General features: G+C 46.1%; 1 protein-coding gene across 1 annotated transcript in view; it reads right to left on the bottom strand.

Annotated features, from left to right (window-relative positions):
- Positions 1–2,129, bottom strand: part of UCHL3 (ubiquitin C-terminal hydrolase L3) — a 51,686-nt gene extending 49,557 nt beyond the window's left edge. Inside the window, exon 1 of the mRNA XM_058670646.1 lies at positions 2,044–2,129. The gene's annotated coding sequence lies outside the window, so the exon portion shown is untranslated. The remainder of the gene's footprint in view (positions 1–2,043) is intronic.
- Positions 2,130–13,305: the final 11,176 nt, after the last annotated feature.

Genomic DNA, 13,305 nt, shown 5'->3' on the forward strand with positions numbered 1-13,305 from the left:
TACTATTTCTCCTAATAGGGCTTGTCTGATGTTAGGGTAACATTGGTGATAAAATCAGTCAGAAAAAAATTTTTTTTTTTTTTTAGGAAAATTTCTCTTCTTAGGTTTATGCAGAAACAATCATCCTAAGGAATGCAGAAAAAACATTTGCAAAAATGCAATATTGATCCATAATAAAAACTCACTGCAAACTAAGAAAAGAAAGGGACATCCTTAGCCTGATTTTAAAAATAAAAAAGGATCTACGAGAAATTGACAGCTCATGGGAAGAGAGCCAATGCTCCCCTCGAGATGGGAAACAAGGCAAGGGTGCCTCAAGCCCCTCCTCAACTGCACAGGAGCCTAACCAGTGCACAGGGCAAGAAAAAGAAATAAAGGCATGCAGAAAAGAAAGGAATGAAACAGTCCACTCAAAGCGAACACGAATGCCTACATCTCAAAGCATCTAGAAAAAGGAAGGGAGAGCTCAAACTAATAAATAACTTAGCGAGGCTGCAAGATATAAAGACATCTTAAAAAGTCATTGATAAATCAACATACAACTAGAAATTGAAATTTTACAACAGGACCACTTTCCACAACACCTCAAATCATCATTTCATAAGCCTACCAAAACAGACCAACAGCTCCTGAAATGACAAAACAGCGATAAAAGAAATCAAAGACCTACATAAATGGTAAGATGTACAACCTCAAGAGTCACAAAACTTCAGTTGTTAGCTTTTGCTAAAGTGTACATTTTGCAGAAACGGACAAGCTGATGTGAAAACTTCCATGGAAGGGCAATGTGACTAGAACAATTTTGTTTTTTTTTTTTTAATCTTACTTAGTTGATTAGGGTACAAAATCTAAACAATTTTGAAAATGAAGAGCAAAGTTGAAAGATTCATAATCTCATGTGAAGACTTACCATAAAACTACACAAATCAAAACAGTATGGTATTAGTAAAAGACCAGACACAGACGAACAGAGCGGAGCTCAGACCCACTCACTGGGAAACCGCTTCTCTGAAAGGTGTAAAAATAGTTCTGGATGAGATCGAGGAGAAAGAAGCTTGCTTTTTTCCCCTACTGCAATAAACCACAAACTGCAAATATCAGTTTCTTTGACCTTAAGATTTTTATTGGCAAAGGGAACAAATTACGTAGCAAATTTCAAAGTGGCAAAAATAAAAGGAAAATCCGCCATCAGAATCGTATAAAAGGCATACGTTGCGCTTAAGCTCGGTACACTTCTGGATGACCACGAGGTAAAGTTGGGAGAATAGTAGTCATTTAAAAAACTTAAGAACCCTGAGTAAGAAATTAAAGATCAGGCCCACCTGTCTCATGTGTGTTTACATTGCAAATTTGCTCAAACTTCATAAGCAATGTTTAGTCTTCCACGAAAAAAAGCCAGGCTGTGGAGAAGAGGAGCCTACCATAGCATAAATGAGGAAGGCGGTAAAAGGGCAAGGGAACAACTACTGAGAACACAGCAAGATGAGCCGCACCTGCTAAGGCAGGTGTCCACCTCACAGCACTTCACGTGTTTTTGATCGAGTGCTGGGGGATGCTGCCCCCATGCCCTATCCAAGCCCCAACCCGCCCAAAATCCCAAGACGAACTCTGAAGGCTGTCGGTGACAAAGAAGGATGTGGCGGACCATGAGGCAGAGCTTTCTAGGGTCTTGAAAAGCAACTACCTTCCTGGCCTTGTAAGACTGGAAGAGAAAGGGGGCGTGGTGACGGAAAGCAATGACCCGATGGAGCAAGACACGATTGGAAGATGAGTTCACAGTACGGCCGGTGGATGAAATTACAGGGACTGGGTGGGCGAGTTCACAAAGCTCGGAGTCAGGAATCGCAGGCAAATTAGTCACCCGGAAGGTCCAAGGGTGGGAAAACCCTGGAACTGGCGCTTGCAAAGAGGCCAAAGGGACTAGGAAGACGGGGTGAACCGTCCTGAAACCGGGGAGCCGCGAGCATCCCCGGGCGCCAGGTGGCTGCGAGCCGGCCCTGAGAGGGGCGGACCCGCCCCAAGCTGGACCCGCGGCGCCCTCACCACATGAAATCCCGAAGTCCAGCAGGGGAGCCGACCAGAAGGCAGAACCGACTCCGGGGTCCCAAGCGACTCACCTGGTTGGTGACCTGAAACGAGAGAGGGAACGCCATTTAGAGCCAAACTGCAGCCAGGCAAGCAGCCCGGTCCCCTCCGCCCGGCCGGCGGCCCCAGCCCAGACCCGAGCCGCGCCCACCTCGGGGTTGGCCTCCAGCGGCAGCCAGCGCTGACCCTCCATGACCACTCGGCCCGGCCCCTTTCCAGCTCTGACAGCCGCGGTCGCCGCCGCCGCTTCCGCCCCCGCGCGCCTTGACCTGGGCGCGCCCAAGTCTCCAACATGCAGGAGGGTGCCTCAGGGAGGAAAAGGAGTTTAACCACCTCCTGCCTCTTTACCACTCCCTGAAAAGCCACAGATAAAGTGCATGTATTTTAAAGAAAGACAAAATCGAATAGGAAAATCGATCGGTACTACTTCGCTATTCGAGACACAATCAAATCGTGAACTGATGACATACTCCCCTCGCGCTTGGACTCTCCCTAGCCCAGCGGAGCGCTCGCGCTCTGCGCATGCGCCCCGTGCTGCTGTGGGACCTCGTGCTCGCTGGCGCCCTCCTCTTCTTGCACCGTCATCTGGTGGCGCTAGGGGGCGCGCCTCGGAGCTCTGGCCGGCGAAGCCCCGACCCCGTCCCCACAGCCCAGCGGAAAAGAGCGGGGCCTGCGGGAGCCCCCGAGTCGCCGCTGTGTTGCAACTTTGTGAGGACACAGGGGACGAGTAGGCCTCGCCTGCTGCTGCACACCGCCGCTTTTCTATGTGTCTACTAGGCTCTGTTTCTGTCGAGTACCGCGTGTTAGGTGCTGGGGACACACAGTTGAAGAATCCACTGTGGCGGAGGCAGACAAGAGAGTGGAGAATCACGGGAACGCAAAGTTTGCGCGTGGTAGTGATCGCGTAATGTGTCTCGGGACTACATACAGAGATGGCCGCTAGAAGGGGAAGGGAACTTTCCAGAAGGTCTCCTGGGGAAAGGCTGGACCCTTAGGGGAGAGTGGACATTAGGCCGGGCAGAGAGTAGACAGAGACTGCCTTAAAGGAGGGAAACGGGGCTGTGGCAAAGCGAGGCAAGCTGCCACCCACAGCGCCAGCGTCCCTGTGAGCCTCAGTGTGAGTCCCGACAGCTCTACTTGCCCGTCCAGCTCTCTGCCCCTGCACCATGTGGGAGAGCGGCATAGAGTTGGCTTCGTGTTGGCCCGGCCCTGGCTGCCTGGGTAATTCAGGGAGTGGGAAGCCACTGATGGGAGGTCTCTCTCTTTCAGTCTCTCCCTTGTTCGTAGTAACCCTTTCATTGCATACGTAAATTTCTTTTTAAAAATACTAATAATGAAGAAGGGAAAGTATGTGTTACTGCAAAGCCTGCTGGAGTAAGTTATCTGGTTAGAGATAAGCAGGAACAACACTGTCAGAGTATCTCATCTTTTTCCAGAAAACGGCCGGGAAACACTGAATGATTTATTTTATTATTTCCACTAGTTCACTCCCCAAATGATCACAATGACCAGAGCTTGGTGGATCCAAAATCAGGAGCCAGGATCTTTTTCTGGGTCTCCTTTATGGGTGCAGGAGCCTAGAGAATTGAGCCTCTAACACTGCCTCCCCAGGCCATTAACAACAGAAAGTTGAATGGGAAGTGGAGCAGCTGGGACTTGAACTGGCACCCATTTGGGATGCTGATACTGCGGACGGAAGCTTAGCTTGTTGTGCTACAGTGACACTCCTCACACTGAAGCGATTTTGGTCTCTTCATCATTAACCTATAAATTCCAGAAGGTCACAGCAATGCCTCCTCCTGACCCCACATTGTTTCCTGATACACAGTAGATGCTCAATAAATATTTAAAGAATGAATGGCATGATCAAACAGGCAGAACCATCATTTGTTAGTCACGTGGAAAACCTGCCTGAGAGAAGTGCTGAGAATTACGGCCGGAGCCTTGGTGGTGGAGAAGCAAACACAGAGGGAAGGGGCTGGCCCTTGGATGAGCAGGAGTCCTCAGGGATGACTGTGGCTCTCAGACCGAGAGTAGAGTGCATACAGTACAGGGTAGAGCTTTGGATCCCACAGGTGCATTGGAGGGTGAGAAAGATCTCAGCTGTAGCCTGGGCTTGGCTTTCCTGGGGAGCCTGCAGCTCCCCTGTTCCTATACTGGCTATGATTTTTGAGGTCCCATGCCTGCCCTTTCTCATTGTCTGATGGATGCCAGCTACACCTGCCCAACTCTTTGCGTAAATCCACACTGTTCAGCTGCCAGGATGATCAGCTTTAGTTGTATAATTGCTTGAGTGGTGTGTATCAGAGCCCAGGGGAGTGTCAATGGTTGCTTTTCATAGGACTTTCTGTCGGATAAGTCCCTGACTCCAAGTCCCTAAGTGTCTGAAGTGTGAGTCTCCTGCTGGGCTTGCCTAACACTCCACACACCGTCATTGGAATGTGATCATCACTAGTACCATTGAATTTCTTGGAAACCTGGGATACAGTACTACCAATGTGGCTGGCATCCCAGCAGGGCCTCTTTTGCTCAGGGACCCACACAGACTGGTACTGCTCCATGCCACCCAGTAAATGTGTTGGAACTGTTTTCCCAAACGTAGTATATGCCTCTTCGGAAAGGTGAAGAAGTCCCCCGGTGCTCTGCCGTGTTCCTCTTAGGAATTTCAAAATGCAGTAGTGTCTTTCAATGTGACTAGATTGCTTGACCTAATGCACTTAAGACCTTTGGACCCATGAAAGTTTCACAAATAGATATATTGTCTTTGTATGGTTGAACTTCTACCCTCTGGCGTGGACTTGCCTACAATAGCATCAAGGACATTATTTCTCACATTTACATGCAGGAGAACACTTAAGTGATGTGAAATGCAGATTTTAATTCAATAAGCCTGAGGTGAAACCCAAAACTTGGCCTCGATTTTTCAATCTTCCCTTTCTCCACATCTTTGATATGTAACTTTGAAATGTTTTGCACTCAGAGCAAACTTTTATATATTCTTATAATTTGTGGAATTTGCACTTTGAATTTGCTGCTTGATAAAATTTATTTGTAATTCAATCATTGCAGCTCTGTTGTGGTCATTGACCTATGTATAAAATGGAAAGATTTTGAGTTCCTAGTTGAGGGTCAACAAGATGATATTCTGTCTTTTTTGAGCTCTCATGTTGGAGACAAGTGTCTGTTTCCTGGTCTAATCATCGCAGTGTTTTTTCTCATTTTTGTACTTAATGCTGCCTAGTGTTCATAGATTCTGTTGGCCATAGTTGAGTATTAGTGAGTCTGTACTACTCCTATAATATGACTCTAAACAGGAAAGCACCTAAAGAAAGATAATGTATTGATCAACTGCTAAAAATACCACCAGAGGCTCAGAAAATCTAGCCTGAATTTCTTATAGGAGCCACCGTTTCTTCTTTGCTGATTCAGTGTTTGTGACAACTTTGTAGATCCTCAGCTTGAAGATTGTATATCCTAATTCTTTTTATCAAATGTCATTTTATAGTTTTGATTATTTTTCATTTCATCGGGAAGACAGGCACACAGACTGAGGGACAGAGCTCCCAACTGCTGCTTCATAAGCAAAATGCCCATGACAGCCAAGACTCTGTCAGCTGAAGAGCCCAGAACTCCATCCAGGCCTTCCCGTGAGTGGTAGGGATGGAAGTGCTTGATGCCTTGCCGCCTGCCCCCCAGGATATGCATTAGCAGATAGCCGGACTCTGAGGCAGACCTAGGACTCAAACCTAGGGACTTGGATAAGGGATGCAGGCAACCCAAGTGGTAGCTTTAATAGCAATGCCAGATGCCTTCTCCAATTTTATAGTTTTAAATTTAAAGCAGTGCATGCCATGTATTGTACCATAGAGACCTACCACTTGTTTACCATAAATCCATGCACTTTAATTGCACTTTAATGATGACAGTATAATTTTAGTGATGTCAAAAATATGGATTATCATCTCCTCTGCTTGACTAAATGTGTGGTTCCTTTTTTTTTTTTTTTTTAGCAACTGGTGAATCATACATCTTTGTAAATTCAGTAGCTACTATTCAAAAAACAGAAGTTTCTGACAGACTGATGTCTGGTACCTTACAAGAATACATGCACATCAGAAAGTTTTCTCTCACCCTTATAATTTCCTTCTTCTGAGGGCTAGAGAGATTTTAACAACCTTATGCTGAAATAAGAAGCCCTTTTGCTTTGTTTGCTCAAGGCTTTCCACCTTCTTTGAGGATGATAAATTATTTAGTTGCTCTGTAGGCAAACATAAAATTTTGGTCATTTGTCCAATAATTCATACTTCCCTTACTAGGACAGCTGTACAAGTTTACAGCTTCGATTCCATGTTATTTCCACACTCAGTGACTTTACTTAAGGTTAATTAATTAATTAGAAAGAGTGACAGAGATGAACAAATAGCTGTAGCAGCCAGGGCAGTTTGAGGCAAAATCCAGGAACCAAGAACTCCTTCCTGGGTTCCCACGTGTGCAGTTGGGCCCCAGGTATACTACCAGGGAGATGGGTTAGAAATTGAATAGACAGATCTTAAGCTGACAGTCCAGTTGGTATGCTGGAGTCCGAAGTCTTTACCACAACACTAGTCCCACCCTGTAACTTTTTGTTATGCCAAATCACAGCTTAATCTTTTAAAAACAATTTGAAAGGTAATTAAGCATAGTGAGGATAGAGCCAACAGTACTCATCGCCAAATAGGAGTGTTGAAAAGCCATGAGCAAGTTGGTACATGCATCTGCAAAAACAACTGAGTCATAACTCTGCCTGGATGAGTGTCACTGAAAAAGCCATCTGATGCAATTTTCAGGATAACTTTTGAGACATCAAATGTGGGAAAGACTCACATTGAAGAACTGATGGGGGTGACTGTATAGTATAGTGGGCTAAGCTTTCTGCTGCAACACCAACATACCTTATGGGAACCAGTTTAAGTTCCAGCTACTCTACTTATGATCCAGCTCCCTGGTAATGCCCTGAAATGGCAGCAGAAGAAGACCCAAGTGCTGTGCCTCTGCACCCACAAGGGAGGTATAGAAAAAATCCTGGCTTGTGGCTTCAGCCTAGCCCCACCCCAGCTGCACTGTGGCTACTGGAGGGATAAAACATCAAGTGGAAGAGCTCATTAATTGTCTCTCCCCGCCTCTCTCTAACACTCTCTCCCCACATCTCTGTAACTCTGACTTTAAAATAGATAACTAAGTCTTTTAAAAGAATTGATGAAGTACAGTATTTGTGTCATACCATACTTAGTCTTGCCACCACAACTGTAATCAGCCAGGGAATCTTCTGGGTTCAGGCCTCACACGGCTGTCCTTGGGGATCAATCTGTCTACACATTTGTGACTTGCTCACCACACACTGCCTGGACAATGTGCTGTCTCAGATGTTTTCTGAAGCACACAGCCTTTTTGCCTTCCTTCTGTGGGTATACACAGTACATCATCTGCCCGCAGCCTGTATCGCTTTGCCAAACCACCATCCCTAAACACAACCTTTTTGCAGTACTCAAAAGCATGCCAAAGCCTTCAGAATGTGTCCTCATCCATCCTCCATATGAAATGATAATTCTCCCCACTTGATCAGAAATCATGACTCCTATGATTAGCTGCATCTTCATAAGTCAGGCAATTAACCTACTTGGGCCACAAGTTTTAAAGAAGACACTCTGGAAGGCCCCTTAAATTCAAAGGATGAAAACAGTGTCAAGGAGTTTTGAAGTCAATCTCTGAGTTGGCCAACTGAAATGAAAAAGCAGTGTGAGGTCTGTGGAAACGGGACCATATCCCCCTTGCCCCAATGCCCGTAAAACTTTTAAAAATGACTCCGTTTCAGAGTTTCCTATATGATTTCATTAATTTTGTTTTAATATATGGGCAGGCCAAGCATTTATTTTTTTCTTTCTTTGATTCACAGAGCAACAGAAAGTGCTCTGTCTTCTGTCGGTTCATCCTCCAGTGGCCGTAACAGTGATGGGCCAGGCCAGGACGCAGTGAGGAGACCAGCACTGCATCCGGGTCTCCCACATGACGAGCAGGAGCTCAAGCACTGGGCCATTTCCACTGTTTTCCCAGGCAGATTAGCAGAAAGCTGAATGGCAGTGAAGCACCTGAGACTCAAACTGGCACTCCCACAGAGGATGCCAATCCTTGAAGCAACGGCTTAACCTTCTGTGACACATTGCACCCAGGGCTAAGAATTTGACACCCTGGTTAAAGCTTAGAAGCTTCTTTGATCCTGGGAAGAGTGGTCATATTTATTTCCAGCTTCGCTTCTTTGATTATGCTACAGTTACCACCACCACTACACACACACACACACTCACTCTCACTCACTCACTCACTTTCTTTTCTTTTTTAAGATTTTTTATTTTTATTGCAAAGTCAGATATGCAGAGGAAGAGAAACAGAGAGAAAGATCTTCTGTCCACTGATTCACTCCCCAAGTGATCCCAACAGCCAGAGCTGAGTCAATCTGAAACCAGGAGCCTGAAGCTTCTTCTGGGTCTCCCACATGGGTGCAAGGTCCCAAGGCTTTGGGTTGTCCTTGACTGCATTCCCAGGCCACAAGCATAGAACTGGATGGGGAGTAGGGCCACTGGTATATGAACTGGCGCCGATATGGGATATTGGCGTGTGCAAAGTGAGGACGTTTTAGCCACTAGGCTACTGCGCCGGGCCCGTTCCATTCTTAAATGGTTTACAACATAAACAGAACACTAAATTAGCAGCAAGTAGCTAGGAAGGATTTCGGTAGGTACTCTGGAATTCCTCTGGAGTTCCGTGAAGTTACAGTGCTAACTAAAAGTTAGAAATAGACTATTGAAAGTGTTTTTTTCTAGTAACATTCCTGAAGTCTGGTTTCCTCATCTTTAACAAGGAGATACTGTTCGCTGCAGGTAGGCGACAGAGGCTTGGAAAGCAGACCAGCATGACAATGTAACCGCACTTGTTGTTTATTCAGCGATCACTGTGTCCAAGAACTCAGTCACATGCTTTACATCCATCATATCACTTATCCTTTATTAAATGTCTGGTAAGGCTGGCTAACTGATGGTACCCACGGGGGCATACATAAGCCAGACTAAGTGCAGGCTGGTTGGACTTTGCCCCAGCATTGCTGGCAAGTGCTTGGATTTGGGGGCGATCCGGGATTGGGAGTAGGCCTCTTAGGGAAACTGTGGGCACGTCTATGATGGCTGCAACTCCCACTGGTGAACATGGGAACCAGGGCTGAGGGCGAGACTGACTAGACAGGCTAAGGTAACACCTGCCAACATGAGTGTGGGCTGCATAATGGGGTTGGTTGGGCTAAGGTAGGCTTCAGTGCCCACTGATGTGTACGAGAGCTGAATGGGATGTGGGACAGACTGTACCACTCTGCCGCACATACTGTCAAGCACAGGAATCAGGGCTGGGGACAGGCCTAGTGGGGTTGATTGGGGGTCGCTCCAACTAGGCAACAGTTACCACTGGAGCACATGAGGCACAAGTGGGTGATGTACAGGGTTGGGCTGGGCTGCAGCATCACTGATTTACATAAGAGACAGGGCTGGAGACAGAACCAACACAGCAGTTACAGCTACCAGTGTGTGTGTAGACTGATGTGGGAAATAGACTAAGCCAGACCTCGTACTGGAAGCACACACCAGAGTTGGGTCTGGGGTCACTTCAGAAAAGGTTTCTTTGGGGATACCCTGAACCACTCAACTCAAAGCTCCCATTATAGGGAAAATCGTAAGAGCTGTAATCTGATTGTACAACACATGTCAGAACTGGGCCTCATGCCCGACGTGATAGCGTAACAGCTAAAGTCCTTGCCTTGAATGCACCATAAGGATCCCATATGGGCGCCAGTTCTGATCCTGGTAGTCCTACTTCCCATCCAGCTCCCTGCTTGTGGCCTGGGAATGCAGTCCAGGAGTGGGAGACCCGGAGGAGGCTCCTTGCTCCTGGCTTCGGATTGGCTCAGCTCCAGCCGTTGCGGCTCACTTGGGGAGTGAACCATCGGATGGAGGATCTTCCTCTCTGTTTCTCCTCCTCTCTGTATATCCACCTTTCCAATAAAAATAAATAAATTTTAAAAAAAAAGAACTGGACCTCCTCATTGGCTCAGATGCAGCAGTGGATGGCATATCCAGATTCACATGGAGGATATAGCGGTCTACTGGGGCCTGCAGAGGACAGCTGGTACCATAGCAGAGGAGGAGGGCAGAACAAATTGGACAACTACTTCAGCCAAGCATTGACAGTAAATTTATGGGTGAATGGAGACTCTAAGGTAGACTATGTCAGCCAGTGTGCCTTGGAAAGATTTCTTCATCCTTGCCATGGCAAGATCGACAGCATTTCAGAACTATTGAAACCGCTAGGGCAGAACCCTGGGAGCATGCTGCACATCGGAGACCCTGGGATGACATTGGTTGGCCGTTCTCTTGGGACCGAGGTGGTTGGGAGGCTGAGTGCCCTTTCACTCAGATACAGGAAGAAGACAAAGAATGTTTTGAAAACAATGGTCGTAAACCTTGACCCTTCCCACCCTAACAACTATATAAACATCATCAATAATTTGGGGAGTAAACCAGCCGATGGAATGTTTCTCTCTCTCTGTATGTGTGTGTCCTCTCCATCTCTGGCTTTTGAGTAAATAAATAAATCTTTTTTTTAAATATGTCGTTTCCACATCAGTGCCTCACCCCCGATTCCAGCTTCCTACTAATGTATACCCTGGGAGGCAGCAGATGATGCTCTGCCATCTGGGTGGGAGACCTGGTTTCTTCCGGCTTTGGCCTGGCTCAGAACAGGCTCCCATGGGAATCTGAGGAGCGGGTCAGCAGATGGGAGCTCGCTGCCTGCCTGTCTGTCTCTGCCTTTCACACAGAACAAAAGTAAATAAAACCAAAGCAAAATCTGCCGAACTCACACGCTGAGTGCTGGAATGGTGACTTACATTGGGGTCTAGGTGATGCTAAGACCCTCAGAACTTCATCATTATCCTTCGCTGTATTACTGCTCTGCTTTTGTCATAACAAATGACCAATTTAGTAACTCCAAACCATACAAATCTGTGCTCTTCCAGGCTCAAGGTCGGAATTCTGCTTTTTCCCCCCTGGGCTAAAATTAAAGATGTGAATAGGACTGTGCTCCTTTTGGAAGCCATATGGAAAGATCTATTTTCTCCTCTAATCCAGCTTCTAGAGGTCACCTGAGTTCCACGGCTTAGGGCCTCCTCCTACACTGAAGTCAGTAAAGGCCGACCAGTTCCACGTCCTGTGCGATCACTCTGGCATGCTCGCTTGCTCTTCTGGCTCCACCCTTAGCTTTAAGGAGCCTTTCAATAACACTAGGCTCTCTTGGGTAGCCCAGGAACGTGTTCATCTCTAAAGGTCAATAGACTTTAATTTTCCTTTGGCACGTAACAATGTGTTCATAGATTCTGGGGATTAGGACGTGGCATTTTTTTCTTTTGGGGCGTCATTATTCTGTCTCCTACATCTGCTAATTACACAGCACAGTACAATGTAAGTAAATATGCCTCAGGAATATGTATTGTTTTCACTTTCACAGCATCTTTTCATCATCTTTTCATTTTTTGTTACATTATCCTTGCCTCTTGCTCTCCTTAAAACTTATTTCTCTAATTGACAGGTGAAGTTATATAGAGAGTTGGAGAGACAAAGAGAAATTGTCAGGCACATTTACTGGTTTTCGCCCTTAAGAGCCAGCACAGCTGGAGTTGGGGGATACCAAAGCCAGGAACCCAGAACTGCATCTGAGTCTCCACTGTGAGTGGTGGGACCTCATATAACTGGGACATCTTCTGGTAACTTCCCAGGCATATTAGCAGGAAATTGGATTGATCAGGACTCTTAATGGGTGCCCACATATGATGTCAGCATATCAGATGGCAGCTTAGTTAACTGCTACAACATTGGCCCTACCTCAATCTCTTATAGGGTATATCTTTTCACTCCTCTTGCTAATGATTAGCCTATGAATCACACAGCTCTAATCTTTACCAACATCATATGGAACTTGGGGAACAATGGTAATGTGTTACCATAGTCTCCTGTTAGCTCAAAGAGAAGGGAGATGACTCCAATATGCCAATCAGGGTCCTTCTCTGAGCACTGAGGTGGGACAGTAGCTACTTCTGGTGCTATGGGTCACGTGACAGGAGTCTAGGCCTCCAGAGATGTTGCTGGCCGAATGTCTATGCATACCACCCTTTACCTCCCTGCATATGGAAAAGTCAAAGTGAATGAGGCCAACAGAGGAGCAGAAAGCTTGACCACAACTGAGAAACTGAGATTGGGCACTTTGATTCCTCAGCTCTCACTATCCTGTTGACCTCAAAGGTGACCATGTCCCTGTACTCCAGAAGCATTCCTGGGAAACAGTCATTTGAACGATACTGCTTAAACTAGTTGGAGTTAGATTTCTATCAGACACAATAACAGCCCAGGACGCTTACAATGAAGCATTACTTGCCTCATGTCTGTCAACTGTGTTTCCTCAAGGGCACTGTAACTCTTTTGAGATCAGAGTTCGTGTCCCAGTTCTATGGATGTCCTCCTAAGGTTAATTTAACTGCTTCACCAGCTGCTCACCCCTTCAAAACTATTTTCTGATTTAGGTCTTATTTATATGTCATTTAAAAATATATAAATATATGTTACACCTGTGCATTTTTTTTTGGTTTCCACATTTTTTTTGACTCTCTTCATAAAAGATGTATTTCCTTTTAAAAAAATTTTACTCCTATTTATTATTATCATTATATAATACAGTTCCATAGGCCCTGGGATTTCCCTTATCCCCTCCCCAATTCCCTCCCCCATCACTGAGATCCCCCATATAGTTACTATAGTATAGTTTTTCATACACATCATTGTCCATCATTGGACATACACATATGTCCATCATTGCGGGCATGGACAATGGCAGAGTGTCCATCAAAAGATGCATTTTCTAGGTGTCGAGCTTGCATATGTTCTGATCTCTTATAAGATGAAGGTCTTGGCTTACCTCGTGCATTAGTGGGTTAAGCCACTTATGATGTCAGTTTCCCGAAGGGTGCTGGTTGCTGTCCAGACTGCTCCACTTCTAATATAGCTCCCTGCTAGTGACCTGGGAAAGAAGTAGAAGATGACCAAAGTTCTTGGGCCCCTGCATCCACAGAGGAGATCTGAGTGAAGCTGCTGG

Source organism: Ochotona princeps, chromosome 12 (genome assembly GCF_030435755.1).
Source record: "Ochotona princeps isolate mOchPri1 chromosome 12, mOchPri1.hap1, whole genome shotgun sequence".
Lineage (NCBI taxonomy): Eukaryota > Metazoa > Chordata > Mammalia > Lagomorpha > Ochotonidae > Ochotona > Ochotona princeps.